At 39.4% G+C, this 20,320-nt stretch overlaps 1 protein-coding gene across 2 annotated transcripts in view; it reads right to left on the reverse strand.

The window, feature by feature from the left end:
• The window catches only part of dlgap2a (discs, large (Drosophila) homolog-associated protein 2a), a 113,590-nt gene extending 93,577 nt beyond the window's left edge, over positions 1-20,013 (reverse strand). For both annotated transcript variants that reach the window (XM_072365812.1, XM_072365811.1), the window contains exon 1: positions 19,755-20,013. The gene's annotated coding sequence lies outside the window, so the exon portion shown is untranslated. The remainder of the gene's footprint in view (positions 1-19,754) is intronic.
• Between the last annotated feature and the right edge of the window lie 307 nt (positions 20,014-20,320).

Genomic DNA, 20,320 nt, shown 5'->3' on the forward strand with positions numbered 1-20,320 from the left:
ATGAAAATTATCTGAAAAAGAAAATAATGTGAGCAGATAGCTGTCTTCTTTAATGAGAACAATGGTTTCTTTCTCAAGAAATCTACCACCTACAATACCCACGACACAACCCATGCAGTATCACCCAGTTGGCTTCCGTCAAATATACGCGGGAGGGCACAGATAAGCTGACTTCTTTCATACTCCAAAGTCCCACATTTTTTCATTTTCATTTCAGCCATAACTGGCAATGACGTAAGTTACATCCATCAGACTGTTTATCAAGGACTACCCATCTCCCTCTGCAGGCACAAGAGGCTTTATACAACTTTTTTTTTCTTTTGCAAATACTATCACAAGACCTTCAAAATGAGTTTCCTTTTAAGATATAAAAACTTATTAGTATCGTTTGACTGATCTGAGATGCTTAAACACGACATTCTAATTAGTCACGTATATTATGCTGGTTTATTTTTTTGTCCCCTTTTGATTAATTTATCTTTAGTATTCATTCTTCTGTTTTGTTTTTGAGTACTGAGGGAAAATATCTAAATTTATATCTCTGTTATCATTGTAGCTGTCTGCAGCTGGTTCTAAGAAACTCTTTTGTAAATTGTCTGTTCTTGTAAGCCAATTCTCGAAAAAATATTTTGAAGGTTGCATTTCTTTAAAAGCACAAATACAACACTAAAAAAAAGTAAAAAATATCCCATCATAAGTAAAGCACTACAAAGAAAGTATTATGTAAGTATAAATATCCAGATACACAGAAAACGTAGCATTTGTCTCCCATAACTGATGGAGGAAGAGCCCTGTGATTATGATTATCTTCATTATTCATTACTATATTATTACTTTTAATCATATCTTTGCTTGGTTTGTAGGACTTTAGAAAATACTCAGAAAACTCAAAGTAATACAATTGCAATGCTTGTTTTACCAGATCTCTTAAATGATTATAAATATAACAATTATTCTAAATTATTTTAAAAAATAATCTAAAGAAAATACAGCTACTTTCTACTTCGCTTTTAATCAGTGAAATTAGTATTTCTGCTCTACTTCTGTATATAATATGTCAAGTAAGAGAGTATGAAACTCTGATATTTCAGAAGCTCTTCGTAAAGTCTGTATGTAAAAACTTTCCTTTGTAAAGTAACCAGTGACCAAGTTATCAGATGAATGAAATATCATATAAAATATACAATTTTTCATCTGAAATATAGTGACTACAAATACAGAGTATTAGAATACTCATGTGAACAACCTTAATTTGCACTTAAGTGTTGAGGAAAACATTAGGAGCAGTAAGACTGAGTCAAAATAAATTGATGCTATATAACCGTGCACTTTATTCAAACCTGTGTTGCATTGTCAAATTATGACAATGCTGAAGCCAAAAATAAATTTGAAAAAAGTGACACTCAACTAATGTAACAAAGGAAAGGTTCGACAATTCTCAAAGCCATCAATAAAAAATTCATTTGAAGTAAAATATTGTAGCTATTATGTCAGCTACGACGACAAATGGACCTCAGAAAGGATACACATTAGAAGGGTGGAAAAGATCAATATGAACTTGCCCACTGCCTCCAGCAGGTATGAAAAAGCAAATGAGGAAGCACATCTGGGAGCCTCACACTAACATGTATAAATCACTGTCCAAAAGTAGGTGTTCGCTTTGAAGATACTAAATGAAGGAGGCCGTGTTTCCACAGAGTGATGCCTGATGAATAAATGTAAAACACTATCACAGTGTTCGCTGGGCTTTCCTTACACTGTGTTGTTACTTCTGCTGTTATGTTATCGCTTGTAAGCAACCTCTGTCTTTTATCTTTGTCCCTAAAGCTTACAGCAGCTTGATGGAAAGACAACACATAACTCCTGTTTTCCATGGCATAAATGCATTAGTTGCTAAAGGGATAGCTCCCAGGGGCAAATGCTTACGCTGCAAAAGCCAAAGGGCTATAAGAAAGCTGACACAGGGCAGGCCCCATTAATTTGTATCAGTTTTGAAAGCACGAGTGGGGAATACTCAGCACCTGAAGTACAGCAGGAAGAGGACTTTTTTTCGAGAGGTGTGATAACTTCAAAAGCGACGCTTTTGAACGCTAAACACCAGCCAATGTGACAATCCATAATGGAGAAGAATTCTTCGCAGGTCGTCCTTGTGCTTCTGTAGCCTAGCAACCCCAGTACAGCTCCTGTTTGGTCTGCAGTGTCGTACGTTACGGAGGAAGCAATGCTACTACTCTCCTGGAATGAAATAACAGGAAGCAACTACCTGAAAAATTTGGAAGGACACGCTAAAGAGAGAACGAATAAACACGCAATGTACACTGAAAGGAAGACAAAGGTGGGATTGAATAGACTCAACTGCTTAAAACAGTGTATGATTCTCAGCTGCAAGAACCAGACCTTGGAAGATATGGAACTTTAGCATACACTTACACAAAAAGCCAATGCAGTTATGTGATTACAGAGACACAGACGCAAACCCGAGCCCTCCTGTGTTTGAAGACATCCCGTTGCCATGGCAATGGGCAAGGAGGGACAAGGGGAGGAGGCGAGGTGTTTGCGGATTGCCTTCCTGTGTGCAAAGTGTTCTCCCTCACATTCCCTTATGTGGAGCAGATGCACAAGCATAAAGCTAATCCACAGTCTCCACCGAGGGCTGATATGCACAGAGGCAGGATGCTCCTCATTCTCTACTCCTGGCTCTCACCAGGATCTGATAATCATGCTTGAAGTCAGAGTTTGAAGCATTGTTAAGGGTTCATCTTTGACACAGAGATGAATATTACATGATGCCAGGTCACCCTTAAAAGATATGCTTATGAGTCCTGCAGTCATAACAGAACCGTATTTGCAAATGCAATAAATATTACATAGATGGCCTCTTTTATGTCCTCTTTACAACTTCACAGCCATACCATCAATCACAATATGTTAATAAATCATTCCCTTATTCATGCAGCCATTTACTTGGCTTAACCTGCTAGATTTGAACAAAGTGTGAGCTCACGAAGAGGAGAAGGATTAAAGTGATAAATGTGGGAATAGTATGTGGTAGCAGAGTCTGCTCCATAAAATTTCACACTCTTCCCTCTGATGCTCTTTAAGCATTGAATCAGTAGGCCCTGTGGATAGATGGGTAGTGGTGTGCAACCAGCCATGGATTCCCAGATGACCCCCACATACACTATGACATCAACACACTCTCAGTCAAATGCATATATACACATACCAACATAAACACCAGTGTCCAATCATGTGCTAAAGCAGATGTAAATTCTTCCATCTTGTAAATTTTCAAACTCTTTATCACTTATAAGCCGAGATGCCCTCCTCATAGTAATTTATTCAAAGAATACATTTGAATAGTGACAGTCTATTGTTTCGGGTGTGCTCCATAATAGGCTGAGCGTACTCTGAAATGACTTCTGGGGTATATTAGCCCTGACCTTGTATTCAAAATGCCTGGTTTAACGAGCTCTAACTAGCAGACCGACTGCACTAGAGTCCATCAGAGCTGTCTTTAAGTAGCCATGACTAAGTGCTAACTGGCTTTGGATTTTCCATGTGACAGACCCTGAGAACTGAATAAAGTGCTCAAACAAAGCACCGCCAAGTCAAAATCACAGTTTGCCAAATGTGTTATTAACAATGTGATATTCACGTGCTTGAGAGAGTTGTCGAATGGACGTTATATGAAATCTGATGTTCAGACGTTTGTGATTAAGTATCACAGTACACAGGGTTCAGTAGTTTTCCTACAGCCAGCTACCATGTTGCACTTGTATTCAGCAATCATAATGGGCTGGAGGCAGTGTTGTCACGATCATGCTTGGCTGTTTGGTTTCTGAGTCTTAGGTGAAGGCGGGGCAGGTTTCCTGGGCATCTGGGGTGGAGGCTGGAACTATCCTGCCTTCACACCTGTTCTCCATCTACCCTCGTCAGAACACTCTTTTTAAGGATCTGCAGGAGCTCCAGTCTTCCCCAGATTATCTCACTCCCCGAGTGGTAATATGGCTCCCTCGTATCTTGCCAGAGAGAACCATTTTGTCATTGTCTCCCCCTGTCTCGTTTACCACCTCCCACTTCACTGCCTGCTCACGCCACGGTGGACTCAGAGCCTCCTCATTCAGCCAGCACCTTCCTATACAACTCATCGAACATAGTAAGGACATCAGCATCTCCATTGGATTGATCATTCCTCTCTACCCTCCTAACCGTCTTATTCTATACTCAGAGCATCTCTTTTCCTGAAGTCGCCCCCCCCCCCCTTATTGAGAACAAAACAAAGAAGTGTTGAAGACCTTCAACACCACCTTAACTTAACAAATTTTGTTCTCACTTCCACCTCTACTTACAGCGTCTGCGTTTGGGTCCTCACTTAAAAGAGACAAGTGTGGCATCAACAGCTGGCCTGTTCCAGCTTTTGAGAGCTGATACACTGATGGCTGCGGCCACCTGACAGTGTGTTGACACTCCTTTACTTTTCAATGAAAAAAATATATATTTTTCCTTTCAAGAGGCAGCATGGTGACTGGAGGAAACTGGTCACAAAAAACTAAAGGTAAGAGTTGTGTCTCTCTTAAAAAAAAAAAAACACAAGGGAGCACCTCTTAAATTCAAGTTAAATCTATTAGAGGCATCGGAGCTCTTGAGAGTGAGTGAATTACAGCCGAGACAAGGTGAGGTTTAATAAAATCAATGCAGCTGATGGGATTAACCAAAATGTGACTGTCTGTGTAAAGTGCAACCCTTTAAAATTTAATCACAAATGAACACCTGGAATAGCTCTGAGGTGAATTCGACCCCTAATAACAATTAAACTCTGGTATTTTGAAATTACTGTATAATTCTTAATTCTCAAATAGAGGATTAGAACGTTAAAGAATGAGAGATCCACTGATATCTTAACTTTGGTCACAACTTATTGGTGGAACTCCTTGTTCAACACAGCATAACTGCAAGAATGAAGTTGCTTTCCATGACAAAATAAATCAAAGACAAGAAAAATAAATTCATGGTTGCTAGTTTAAAAGTGTTGCTATCACGTACAACATTCAGAATATAAGACAGCTCCAAAATTGTTCAACATGAACACTTTCTTCAAGTCAAGCTGACTTGACTGTGAACTGTCAAGTAAACTGGTAAATTATTTGAGATTTGCAATGACACTGTTCAACAAAATGGCCCCTTTCTCACAATTTTCCATCTTCTTGAAAAATCTGGGAAGACTACTTTTGAGGAAGCTTATGTCCTTTGAGGTTTGCTGTTTTATCTCTCATACCTCTGCGGTGAAGAGTACAATCAGCTTTGCAGCCATCTGTTGAGGCAGCAACATCAGAGCCAGTGAATCAAAAAAGTGAAGAAACTGATAAAGAAAGCTGGCTCTGTGCTGGGGACTGTTTTGAAGCCCCTGAAGCTGATTGTTCAAAGCAAAATGTTGCTCAAGTTGCTAAACAGAATGGATATCACTGCTGTCTTCACTTGTAATGCAACAAAGAATGGTACACGAGGTCATTCCTACCCGTAACCCTACACAATGACTGTTTATAATACTATTGAATATTGTTCCTTTATTCTGCATTGGATTTCCTTTTAGGAATTACTAAATCATCATTCAATTAATTTTTTAATCTGGTCAAAACACTGACATATGTGTCAACATGGAAAATAGATGGAACTCTGGATAGTTCAACTAAAGTGTCTGCCTTACAGGAATTCACTCAACAGTTTGTCATAGCTGATGAATAAGGTCATTGCATGTCATCCATTGGTTAAGTGATATTTTGAAGCCATCTTGGTCTTTTGAAAGGGGACATAACAAGTGAGTGGTGAATCAGACTAAACTGCTAAAACTAATGAAGTCCCATTGGACAGTCACTTGCCAAGAACAATGCTAACCTTCCCAACATTGTACCTCACTTTATCTTAAATCTTTCTCTGAATGGGAACGTCATTTACAAAACTGGCATAAAACTTGCAAATGAGATATTAACCTCATTAGAATCATGTTTAGATTACAAAATCGACTTAAAAGTATGATCCTTTCTTGCAGACTTCTGCATTAGCTTCTTTTTTTAAACAGTCTATGTTAAATTGTTAGAAATAATCCCCAACACTTTTGAGTAATAACTCACATTTCATAACATTTAATGCAAAATTAGCAATGTCACCATGATTAGACAGAGCATTTCATGATCTTTAGGAAGCAAAGTGGGCTATATCTGTCCAAGCGATGTGGACTATAGCAGAATGTTTCTTCTTGAAATGTAAGAGAATCTCACAGAAAAACAGAGCTACATGCTAACAGCTTCTCTGACATGATTCAGGACTTTTAATAACAGGTGGGAACACTGGTAGAAAAAAAAAGCCATCAACATTTCACAGATGGCTCTGTTTTGAGTTTGCATTTAGCAGCTCAGGCATCAATTTCACTGTGAGAAAGAGATAAAAAAAAAAACACTGAGTCTCATCTCCATTAGTCTGTCGTCTCTTTGGAGACAGCAGAGAGAGATTTATGGCCCTGTGAGGATAAACAGCTGGAACCTATGGGAGCGGTCTGTCTGTGTAAGGACCAACCGTGAATTTCCAAGTATAAAAGCCGACTTAGTGAGTGAGGGTCGAAAACATGCAGTGATATAAAACCTATCTTCCAATTTACACAGCGACTTGGGACAGAGTATTGACTTTGGTACAAACAGATAGGGCGATGCCAGATAACCAGCGTTGCATGTTATTGAGTAAAATGACACAAATGTATAAGGGTGTTCCTGGGGCTAAACATTAATTTTTAGCATATGAGACGTATGAGTCTATGTGGGATTAAAATGAAGAGCTGGGCTGAGTCATAGAACACAGACATGAAGATCGTTCTGGGGCTGTTTCAAAGAGACACAGAGACTAAATCTTAGTGACAGAGCTGTGCAGAGTAACTCCATCTGATCAAGGAACACTCGAGGGACAAGCACACTTCCCATTTGCATTTTTTCCCACAACGCTAGTGATTTACGCTCTCTAAATAAAAGCCATCATCCACTGGCGGTCTCTGGCCAAGAGTGATTTAATTAATGGCAGCCACATCAACACCCATATGTGGAACATGCCTAGAAGTTTGCTTGTCGATCAGCATCTGCAGGCCCTGCAACAAAATATGATTCCAATCAATGCTGTAATGGCTTAGAGGCTCTGGACCTAATCAGCCTGGCAGGAGCGGCAGCAGCAGTGGCAAGAATGATGGAACTTTTCATGTTTGTTATAGCGGTTGTACGTGTGTGTGTGCGTGTGGAATTATTTCTGTCTTCTGGGTCTGATCCAGCCCAGTAATCTCACCAGAGAAGTTTTTATCACATGAATTGAATTGTGTTTAGTAATCTGTTCAGTAGGATGGCTTATACAAGAATAATAAAAATGCTTTTGATGTACGTGTAAATAATATATATGGAGTGGTGTGTGTGTGCTTACACTTTACACATAGATCAAAATCAGTGGAACCGAACCAAAGAAATCCCTTTTATTCAACATATCATTCTCCCTTTGAACACATCGGCCACAGCGCCTCAAAAAATGCAACTCAACTAAGCTTCACACAGATATGAAGAGTGAGGGACAGAGGCCTACTGAGCTCAATTCTTTCTAAATCTAAACCGTCAGATTTCTTCCATTTTTTTCCTGGCCCAAAGGCCCCCAAGATCTATAAACACACAGACTCGTGAAAATTCTACAAAACTCCCAGCAATATCAGTCTCATATCAATCATGGCAATGCACAAGTCACTGTAGACAAAAAAGAAAGAGATAAAAAATCCATTATACAATAGCCTTGATGAGTCAGGGACAAAGCATTTTCTGTAGTATCCTTTTGAAATAGTTAGGTATCTAGGGACAGTTCAACAAAGTTAAATGACATCCCGGTGATGAGATCACAACCTCGCAGATACCTAAATTACTCAGACTGGCACAGGGTAATAAAATTCAATCTCATCTCCCTTCTTTTCATTAAAAACAATCAGGACTCATGCCCTTTGAGAGGTCCACCTGCAGTACATGGGTACTTGAACTCTCCAAGTCACTAAGGTAATTCTCTGCTGTGAAGTTATGAGCATTATCATTTAAAATAGTTCAATATAGGTCCCAAAAATACATATTATAGAAAAGATGAAACAGGCTCAGAACACTTTGGCAGCCAGCCTGAATGATATAAATGCAAGCCTTGTAAAAGTCCCCTGGACACATTGAGAGTTTGCTTCATATGCCTGTTAATGAAAAAAGACCCATGCCCATCTGTACAGTGCATCTGTTCCTGTAAATCACTCACAGACAGTTCAGCAAGCTGACACATCAATCCCCATTGTCATTCACAGAGTGGGCTAAGTTTTTGGCAGTCTGTTTTTGTCTCATAACTTGTCATTTGACATTAAGAGTTGTCTCATTTTCCAGTGGATCCTTATCTAACTCATTATTTTTAACAAAATGCAAAAGCCCAGCTGGTACAAAAGCGATGCAGGCATCTGGATCTGTAAAGGTGTCTGAGTGGTGAAAGTCACCACAGAAAATAGTGAGATTTTAATTAATATCAAGTTAATCTCTCTAATATTTTGGCAAACAAAAGCCTCCAAGAAGGCACCATCTCTACATCTTACTGTACATATACAGTATGAATGACAGCAGGTTAAGTCCTAATTGCACTTTACTTAAATAATGATTAATGATCGAAGTGTGTTTTACTATAGGTGTGTCTGTAGATCTTAATGCCAGACATGTGCTACACAGTTGGTATCACAGCAGCACCGCCTGGCCTAATGACCCCGTCTCTTACTAGTCAGCAGGTCTCTGGCTCGATCTGCTTCATGTCAGCTGTGTGTGTGGGGGGAGTTGTGGGTGGTGGTTGAGAAGGTGGGGCGTTGATGACTGTGGATGTGTTTTATCCCCAGCACACACAGAGCTGGAAATGAAGGTGTAAGCGCTCCACCACATCCTCCCAGCAGTGTCACATATCTACAGAGCACACACAGAGAAGGTGTTAATGTGAAAATCATCTGTGTTCAGAGGCTCAGTGCTCCACACTTTCCTAACAAAAAGCAGAATTGTTTTTTCTAACATCTTAGTTATTCCCCACTGTGGGCCTCAGTCACAGTGACCATGGGATGCAAGTTTAGCAGTGTCACGGACATGTCCCATCGATGATTTATCAGAGGCTATTAATAGGAGTTGTTGGGGATTAGGTGGAATTGCATTCTCGTGATAGATGACTGCATAATTGTGTAATCATCAGAAGTCAATGGCAACAAAGGGATTCATATAATTTACATTTTATGGCTCCTCGTAGGGGAGTGTTCACTTTATATACACTCTCATTGTCACTTTTTATAGAGGAGTTCAGTCTATGACAGCAAGGTTTAGAGTTAAGGGACCTTCTTCAACTCAGCACCTTTGGAAAAACACACACTTTGCAAACAACATTGAGCTGTATACCTCCATCTCTGTTCTGCTCCAGTTATCATACAACACAACTGTCATTAAACACAATCCATTTAACCGTTTCTGAACGTGGGCATGAAAATGACCCCATATAGGAGTGCTATCACACAAGAGGTGTTTACTAGTTTTAAGTGAATCTCTCCCCTCTTCAGCAAAGTGTTTTTGACATGTAATTTTGTTTTAAACTTCACTTTTGTTTCCACTTACTTCCGCTTTCACTTGGTGTCTGTTAATAAACAGCCAGAATAAACTCTGATGGCTTTACATTGCTCTCCAGGTCAGAACTTAGAGTAAATCAGCTGGGTTCATCAAAATTTAAATTCTGAAAAGCTCCAATGATTCCCGTAAACAGGCTTAACATTGGCTTTTAGGGTTCTTAGGTTAGAATAATTAGATTTTGTATATATTTTATTTCCCACCCATAACCCCCTCTAACCAATGTCACACCAGTAAATTAATTGAACATGGAAGACTAAACTAAACTAAAAGAATTACCAATAACTCACAGTCCCCAATACATACATGTTGGGTTTTTAAGTCACAACATGTATGATTGATAATCATTGATTATCAATCAACATGATAGATAATACATAGTTCCCGGTTAATGGCTTTGAGTCAAGTCTGTGTTTGGAACAGGTCAGAGCAGAACAGTTGAGCCGCAGTATGATGTGACTGCAGCACATATCAGCTCATTAGCAAGCTCTAAACTTTTCCACAACTTGCTTCAGTCTTTAGCGTCTCTGCACTGCACCACATGTGTTTTTAATGCTGGGTTTGTGAAAGCATGAGTAAAAAGAGACACCAGTAAGGCTTGTGAAAGAATATCTGTGAGTGACTAAGACAGTGATGAATAACACAATGCACTGGAGTCAAGCTGAAAATAAGTTCCTGACAGTATTTTGGCACCATGGGGTCAGTGTATGCATATGTACAGAATGGTATGTTTACTGGCAGGTTTTAGTAAAAGTTTAAATCATTTTTGGTAGACTATAAGTTAGGTATCCTGTACCTCTATAACTCTCTATCTTTGTACCAAAAATTACAATGATCTAGTTTCACCTTTATGGTAGATTTTGTCTCTTATCTATACAAAATTTGCTGGAAATGTATCTGGAAATGTAAACTGTATTGTGTTCAGAGGACCATATCCAATAGAAGACCTCACACCCGGCCCCTGGTTGTCCTAAACAGACACAGACAATCACTCACTGCATTCATCTTACTTGCTCATTCTCTTTATTTTGCCCTCAAATACTAGCAATGATGACTCAATTTTCTCCAAGACAGTGTAGTCTCACCTTTGACCTATCTTCTCTGGCTGCGTGTCAACAGGGAGCACAGTGTGACCACTGCACATCAGAGTTCAAATACTACCCATCACAGGCCCTCTGTGATCACAGCTTCGTAAAGCAGGACATATTGAATACTGCTCAGTATCTGAAAACCAATGAGTGACATATTTCACTTTTCAGCAAAATTTACCCAATATCATAAATGTTTAAGGATCAACTCTGAACTCAATCCCAGTTAATTTTGTGTAATCCTACTTGTAAATTATATATGGGCAGCTGGAATGACACTAAAGCACAAAACTGAGCAGTAAATATTTAAAAAGTGGCAGATTATGACTTTCTAACTTTTTCAACACGTCACAAACTGATGCTCGGTTTAAAGCCCTTCATGTCGGTCGGTACTGTATATTGCCAGTTATCTTTCTGTGGGTGTAAATGATGCACTGGCTGCATCCACAGTAAACTTCAGCAGGAGCACTTGTGTCTATGGTGCTGGATTACTGACAAGTAACACAGATTGTGCAAGGTCGGAGGGTAGAAGGGGGATAGACAACCGGCTCTCAACCCAAAGAGATTTTTGTTTGTTTTTAGGCTGTGAGATGGTTTGGACTTGGTTTGTGTGTGTGCGCACAGGTGTGTGTGTGTGTGTTTTATTTTATCATTATCAAGTACTTAAAATTTTTAAGTAAGGCTGGCAATGAAAAGTGTTTAATCTAATTTAGGGAAACATCTTGGTTATACAAATACATTTAAATACATTTAATTGCAGAAAGATTTGCCAGCATTTCTTATGCTGCCATTACAACACTTCCAGAAACTGTCATGCTTTGCGGATAACCTTTACATTCAAAATCAACTCAGCGGGCTGTGACCCAAGGAACCTATTTGTAATGAGTTGGGGGTAAGGATTTAAGCTTGGAATGCACAGCTATATTAGCCAGACTATTATCATTAGCCAATATTCAGCTTGTTGAATACGATGAGATAATGAAAATCAAACATAAATTAACAAACAGTATAAATGAACAGAAGAATTTTAAGAGCATATCAATGTATTTCGTAACAATAAAACGTAACTGTTACGTTATCTACAGATGAGTGTAAATTAACACCATAAAACAGTATAACCGAATCCACACACAATCACTCACTGACATCATTAGTGTAATTGGTTGCTGTTTTAATGACATTCTCCATTGTCACACTGATTAGTTCTTTAAAACTCGTGATTAGTTCTTTTAAACTGGTGGTTCATTTGGGAGTGAAAAGCAGAAATAACCTGCTGAGCAAACTTGACTTTTGAGACTCAGCTATCACCACACTGGCTACAAGCCATAAAGAGTAGCGTTACTCCATTAAGTTCAGCTATGAAGACATTGAAATGGAAATCCACAATTTAGACTCCTCATTGCCATGATGTTTTAGTAACTAGTTAGTTTTGAATGTGTCACTCTATCTATCTATCTATCTATCTATCTATCTATCTATCTATCTATCTATCTATCTATCTATCTATCTATCTATCTATCTATCTATCTATCTATCTATCTATCTATCTATCTATCTATCTATCTATCTATCTATCTGTGGTCTTGAAAAAAAAAGAATTATGTAGCCAACACACACTCTGAAATTGATCAAATCCCACTGTTATTCTACTGTTATTCACTGTAATCGAAAATACAATGACAATATACAGTATTGTTATATAAACGGTACTGTAAGTACAGCCATCATGTGTTATACGCTAAATTCTTTATATTTCACATATTCTTCACTCATTAAAACACTGATGAACAGACTTGTTAGAGGAACAGTTTTCCATATCTACATAAACCACATGAATTAATCTTGCACCAACATGTAGCTGTGCTTGGGCAATAAAATATGTCATGGCAACTGACAACTGTCCAAAGCGTCACTTGAATATTCATGAGCTTGTAAAGCTTGTAAAGCACTTCCTACACAAGACCTCATATAAATGTGCCCCTGAACAAAAGTTTTCAAAGTTGAACAATTAAACACGGCATTAAAAGAGCGTTAATATTATTTTCTCTGAAATTGAACACGAACAGTGTCCAACTGTGACATCTGCTGACCAAAAGCAACAATGCATGAAAACAATAAAAAAAAACTTTAATTATTTGTTGAGGGAAATCTGTCAATCATTCTTTGTTTTTCAGGACTAAAAAAGTTGCATTTTGACACAATGGATGAAAAAAAAAAGATTGGATTGGACACAAAAACTTTTTACATTATGTTTGAGAGATGAGTTCAGCATTGAATTATTGATGCTTGTTCGTCTCTGAAAACAAGCTAAAACAGATCATTCACAATCATTTGGGTGATCAGAATGTCAGTCCTCACAATAATGAGAGGTAGATTGTATTTGGTATCATACTTTGTGAAATGGCATGGAGTAATGCAGTGAGAGTCCCCTTAGGGAGAATTGCAGAGATCAAACTGAAGGCAGAATAAGCTGCACTGTTGCGGCATCCCTCCACCCACACACTCACCCTGCTCACTCAGATCTGAGTACTCCAGTCATCTCTGCTGGAGGATGAGTATGTACAGTCAATGTGGGTCTGATCAGTGTGTATCCATGTGTGTGTTTGTCCCACTCATATTCACCATTAATTCCTCTCCATGTCACTCTTTTCCCCCTTTTTTTTGTTCCTTCTCACAATCCCTCCCACCTTGTTTTGATCTCTTTCTTCTTTCCTCTCCCACTCACTCTCAGTCACTAAAACATGCACATGCACCTATCTATCCACCCACATATGTAGTTGGCACGGGTGAGTCCCCAACAAGCACCACGGTTTGGCATGGGGCTATGCAAAGAAATACAAAAATCATTGCGGCACCACTGCCTAATGGTGTCTCCATGGCAACTAAGGGAGGAAGGCCCTGCGTTGCGGCGTCAAACAAACACAGGATTTTAAACCTTAGCAAAGAAATGAGTTGTATTGAGTGGTGTTGCTTTGTTACTGTAAACAACACACTTTATTGCACCCTCATCAATGCATAAAGTTTAGTTCAGTAATTCAGTAATACCTTAACATTCAAGTAAAGTTTTTGACACTAAAGCATGTTACTTAACTGTATATATACATCACAATGTATACGTGTGATATATAAATGTTTTAAATATATAAATGTAAAACTGATTTTCATACTGATGTGCAATAATGAGACAGTGGGGCTCACAAGGGCAGAGCAGAAGCGATTCCTGAAATACCAAGACTGCTGTCTCATAAGCAAGTTCATTTGTCATTTCAGCAATTTCCATAAAACACTTCTTTGTGTAGAAATAATAACTGGTCTGTCAGAAGCACAGGCAGACACAAAGTCGGTGTTGGGAGGAAAACCAGGTTTTTGTTAAAGATTTAATAAGCAAAAGAGTTTTCTGTACCCTGACAAAACACATCAACGCTGGTGTTAATAAAATATAAGTCTGCATTTTACATGGTTAAAACAGCTCAAAATGCCACTGAGTGTTTCAAATCATCTTAGAGAAGCTCAATGCTGACATAGAAGAGACTGTTTCTTTAAGATCACCAGCATTAAGCATTACAGGGCTCAAGACAAGACTGTTCCCCTATCCAAAACATGCCAACCCATGGGTTGTATGTTTATGCAGGCAGATGCAACCTGTAATTATCTTCAAATGATTTGTTATTTTGAACGGTTGTGATCAGGAAGTTTGAAAAGTTATTCAGTAAAGTGTTGATGTGTTATTGACTGAATGTGACTCAGAAGGGGGGTAAAAAAGTATTTTTGTTTGTTTGATTTCTGGTGCTGCACATAGCAGCAATCCACTCAAACATCTTCCCCTTTATGAGGATTCTGTGGCTTCTTAAATGACAAACTTTAAAATGACATCTGCTCTGAGCTGGAAATGCTCATATGAGTAATATTTCTCTCCTGCTGCTTGGGAGGCAGTACTTTACAGGACACTGTTATCATATTTAGGGATATGAAGAACCAATATGGTCATATTGATTAGGAGACTTAGAGTTTAGGACCATCACAATCCTCTTTTGGTCTATTATTTATTTTAGGAGGAAAAACTTGTCATTTTTCAACTTTCTGTGTGTCACTGGACACATTTTATACCTCACATATATATTTATATATATATTTGTCCTGACTGTCCACTCTATAAAACATTGCTCACCACAGTCATATCTCTTTATTTCTAGAGCACACAGTTTGAGAGTGTCTTGTCAAAGTGATACATTTCAAACATGTTTTAATTATTTTTGTCTACAATCACTTTCTCATCACTTGCTTTTTGAATCAACTCACAAGTAAGGAGAGGCAGCGTGCCAGAGCAGCCAATGTTTTATCATCCTTTGACTTTCTACCTGAGGCTTTAAGGCGTGTCAGCAAACTGCTGGTGGAGGTAAGGGGAGGAAAAGCACCACAGCAGGAGGAGCTTATTCGAGTGTAACTTTTAAGAAGCTGGCCCAAGAAGTGCTTTCAAGAAGCTAAGAGGTTGTTCTGTTTCAGTGCATGAGTCATTTGGCTGTAATACTTTACCTGGGGCTCAGAGGTTGAGCTCTGGCAGTGGCTCGGGATGCATTGCAACTCATTGACTGCCCTGGGACAGAGATAGAGGAAAAACTTGAGAAAAAGAGGGAGCAAAGGAGAACTCTGCTGAGTGACAGAAAGAGAGAGATGAGGGGAGAAGGATGCTGCAGCAAAAGGAGAGGAGAGGGCTTTCTTGTCTTGTTTTTCTTTTGGATTTAGTTCACGATCCCCGGCAGGAGAGAAGCCTATTCTGAAGAGGTGGTTGTTCAGAGCTTCAGTGACACCGTGCATGTTTGCTGCTGGTGCATGTGTGTTTTTGTTTAAGCTCTCAAAAAATAAAGGGGTTGTAGGAGTCAACTGGAGACAGTTAGAAGTAAAACGTATTATTCTTGCAGACCGATGTGTCATGCAAACAAGTGTATGTCCCACAAACACTATACAATACAAACAGACCAGCAGCTGATCGTGTACAGCCAGTGGTATACTTCATTCATACAGGAGCACCAAGCTGACTTAATATAACAAGTAAGCCCACCATTTGTAACAGTCCATGCAGTGATCCAAGGCAGTGCAACATTATCCTCATTGACTTTCTAACACAGTACACTGCCATATTTTTTCTATCCATGTAAGCTGATGAAATGATGATCCCCGTCAAATTAAATCTTCTGTCAAACACATTCCTTTCTAGTAAAGTCCCAGAGGCTGCGTGCACTGGATCGAACACTAGCATGAAGATGCGTTTCTTTATGCACATAACCACTTGGAGGCACTTCTCTCTCTCTCTGTCGTTTCAGTTTCTGGTCACCACTGGACTGTGACAGTATGTTTCCTTAAGCTGAGGCAATCAACATACTGTAAGTGGCCTGCAAACCATGAAATCTGAGCACTGCAAATTACTTATTACTGTAGCAATGTATACAGCCCTGAATTAATTTGTCTTAATTAAAAAAAATAATCTGTAAATCTTCAGAGCCCGGAAACCACTTTTAGATTCCATCCTTTGCTTTACTTAATTTAAAATGTGTAGCTGCTCGCTCTTTGTCATCTTTATTATGGAATTTAAACATTTGGAAATGATACAGATAAGGATTACAATGTGCTAATGGCAATAGTCTATACATACTCTTATTGGTGTCACTACATGCCAAGACAGAGAGATGGTGAGCAGAGATTCCTTCAATGCTGTCACTTGTTCTCTCTGATTTGTTTACAGATGAAGTCAATTTTTATTGTTTGCTTTTAGTGTGTGAGCTCCCATGAATAATTCTTGTCAGAGCTGCTGGAAGGCCGCTGTCCCAGATATCCAATATAAGCCGCCAAAAACAAGAACACTAGGTTCTTCTATCTGTGAATTCTTTAAAGCGCTTACACCCATTTGTCCATTTCTCAATCTTCAACAGCAACTACTTGTACCAGGAAACACTTGCTTAAATCAATTAGCACTTGGAACAGTGCAGCAAACCGAAATATAACAAAGACTTTACATATATAGCAACGTCTCAACCAAACCAAGCATGGGACACACACAGGCCATGTTAAGGAACTCTAGGAAAACCTCATCATTTTTATTTTGTTAAGAGATAAATATATATAATCAGATTCAGCTGCCACTCAGGAGTCACTCATCTTAGCTGAAGAATGCGACATTTCAATGGACTAACAGCTGCATCAGTCTCAACTTTCTGCTGATTCCCTCTTAGGCTGTGGAAAGGGACAAGATCAACAGAGCAGGTGTCTGACAACACAATCTCCTGCATACACTGTCATTGTCAGCCAGGTTAATACACACTCAGGGTCCAAAATTAACACCCAACAAAGGCCAAATGGGGGTAAACATTGGGCATGGCAGATGAATAAATTGGGGTCACTGGCTAGGTGGCTTGTAAACCATTTGAAATTACGACACCGGATTTTTCTGTGTACCAACTCAGACTATTGTGACCCTCGCTGCCCACCATACGGGTACCATGACGTCAGTGAATTAGGTGAGAGTAACTATATTTCTTGGCTACGATGTCTTTCAATATTTCTAAGACAGGAAGAATAAAAGTTAAAGTGTAAAATTTTTAATTACTGTAATTTGAATACTGCTTGATGGGGGTATTGCTTGTTTAATACCTTTTACACACATGTGACAATCACACAGTCACATTAAGAAAATAGCTCCACTAAAGGAGAGGAAAGTGAGTAATATGTCCTATGACTCATCCATGTCTTTGATATGCAAAGGTTTAATTGTGTACCACTAGATTTTATGTAAAATTAAACCGGTCTAAGGCCCATAAAGCTGCTTGAAAGGATGATTTTTTTTTGTTTTCTATATACAATAGATCCTAACCCTAACCAGCAACTGATGGCAGTGTAATATTAACTGTTCAGTCGCAAATCAGTTACAGTGAGAATGTTTTCAGTCATTCATCCTGTTCAGGGCTGCAGAGGTGTTAGAGCTTATTCCAGCTGTCATAGAGTGAGAGGCGAAGTATGTCGAAAACATCTGTGGAACCTCAAACTCACACCTACTGTGAATTTAGAGTCACCAGTTAATGCATGTTTCTTGACTCTGGAGGGAAGCTGGAACACCCAGAGAAAGACAGACAATGTTTTTTCCACAAAAACTGACTCGAAGACCTGGAATCCTATTGCTATGAGGTGACAGTTCTAAACACATCATCATTACCCCCAGGTATGTTTTTAATCCATGAAATTTCTTAAGAGTCATTCATGTTACTAAAAGCCTCTTGGCCCATACTTGGTCCATAGCATGCAAGTTCTCTAGAGTCATGTACAAACTGTATTACTAAAAGCTACTTCTCTTTCATTTGAGGTATAGATTTCAATTGATTACTGACCACAAGCTATATCACTTACAGTGGAATGCATACAACTATAGTATGTGAGATAGAACCCTTTGAGATGGGGGCTGTTCAGTGTTTTGGCTCAATGACACTTGAGCAGTTATGGTCTTACTTTTAGGCTTAAAGGTGTACACTGCGCTGACAGTTTAAACATGATGGAGGATGCAGGTAGGGAGGAAGCCCCAATGAAACAAGGGCCATCTAATTAGTAAGGGCATCTGGGGAGGGATAGACAAGCCAAAATACCTGCTCAGGGTTTATTACTGGAACATGCATATTGTGCCCGTTCAGTTCAGTTAATAGCTAAAAAGCCAAGACTGTTTAGCATGGTGGCAAATGCTACACAGTTCTTCATGCACGATAATAACAACACCTGTGATGGGTGATAATTCCCAGACGACAGGTCCACCTGCACCTGGATATACTTTGGAATACCAGCATCTGTTCAAATACCATGAACTAATAAATGAAGAGCCTCTCAAATCAAGCCTACACTGTCTGTGGCTGAGTACAGAACTGCCTCTATTTGGTAAGAGAGAGTCTGTCTGCAGTGCAGCAGTGAACATGAACATTCAAAGCATCTCCACCGACTAGCTGCAGTGGCTCTGAGCTTCACCAAGCACACTGATTCACATCAGGGGATGAGAACCCAGGGATCCGGGTCATAAGTTGTGACAGTCACCACCCACAATGGAACGCCACCCAACACATGATGAAGAGACAGCTAAATGCTGTAGCTGAGTGTTTCCCAAAAGAGGGTTTGGCTACTGACGTGTGTGCTCACAACCTCAGAGAACGGAGTGACGGCTGATAGTACTGAAAGGAAAACACACACACATGACAGTGCAAACATGCAGGCATTTTTTTTTTTGAGCTTAGGCTGCAAGCACTTCATTCACAAAAAGAAGCACAATGTGCCCACGCAGAGCTCACCTCTGAGACTTTTCATTAGACACATACAGCCGCCCACAGATGCACACACAACATATATATAAATATATATGTACACTCACACATGCACACTGTGTAGTGCCCTCCCTGCACAGAGTTGTCACAGATTCTCACAGCTCTCATCTCTGGTGAATTGCTCTAAGTGTATGGTATCTCTACAGGATTTCCCTCAAAGAAGAAAGAAAAAAAAAAGACTTTTTTATTCTCCTGTCTCTCCAGAAAACAGACTCAAATTCACATTACTAGAGCCACCACCACTCCCTGATACTTAATTCATATTTGATGACTAGAAACAATATGTGTAATATGCAAACCATGTTGCAGTACAAGGGGGGTGCTTTAAAACATGGATGCTTTAAAATTTCAAGTTGCTGCAGTACAAAAGGATTTATTGCAGAGCTCTCTGGCAAATGTAATGGAAGCTCAATAGACTTACTGTAGAAATTACTAATTTGGAGATGCAAGTATATATTACACATATTGTTGAATGCCATGTTATCTGTAACCGATTTGTTTGCATTCAACTTTTGCCAAAATCTTTTTATCTAAACATGTCAACTCCCTTCAGGGAAAAACAGTCAAAAGATGCTTTTTTTGTCAACTACCACATCAAAGCTCAAATGAAAACATCAAGCAATAGAACTTACCTCACACAGAGTCTAAAAGCAGGAGGCATCTAAGAGCACAAGGTTTTCTGTCATCCAGAGAGAGTAGGAGATCACACAGTCATACAGGCAAAAGATGTTGGATTAAAGACTTCATGAGCTTTCTCATCTATCCTATGACTTTCCCTCACATTTATCCAGACCCTCTGATGATATGAATGGCAAAAGAATGATGGCTAAACAGGGAAAGAAAGGTGGTAAACGACAGAGAGATGCTCAGATCTCTTCCGCTGAGACGAGTTGCGAGCGCACCGCGAGGACCATCCACTGCAGCAGAGCGGAGTAGCGCGCAGCAAAACAGGGAGAGGGAGAGCTGAGAGGAGAGAGGCAGGCAAAACAGGCATTTACTGCTGCTGGTTCCAACGGCTTGGCTGGCGAAAAAATCTGGGACTGGAGTCTGGATCCTGGTCCTTTATTGAGCATTTACCCGAACAGATAAAGAGTAATGGAGACAATGGGGGGGCAAACAGAGAAGAGGAATAGAGCAAGATATAGTGACAGGCTTATTTTTTCATGGCACCAAGCAAACTCTTCCACTATGTCATTTC

Source organism: Leuresthes tenuis, unplaced genomic scaffold (genome assembly GCF_036924035.1).
Source record: "Leuresthes tenuis unplaced genomic scaffold, fLeuTen1.0.hap1 SCAF_15, whole genome shotgun sequence".
Lineage (NCBI taxonomy): Eukaryota > Metazoa > Chordata > Actinopteri > Atheriniformes > Atherinopsidae > Leuresthes > Leuresthes tenuis.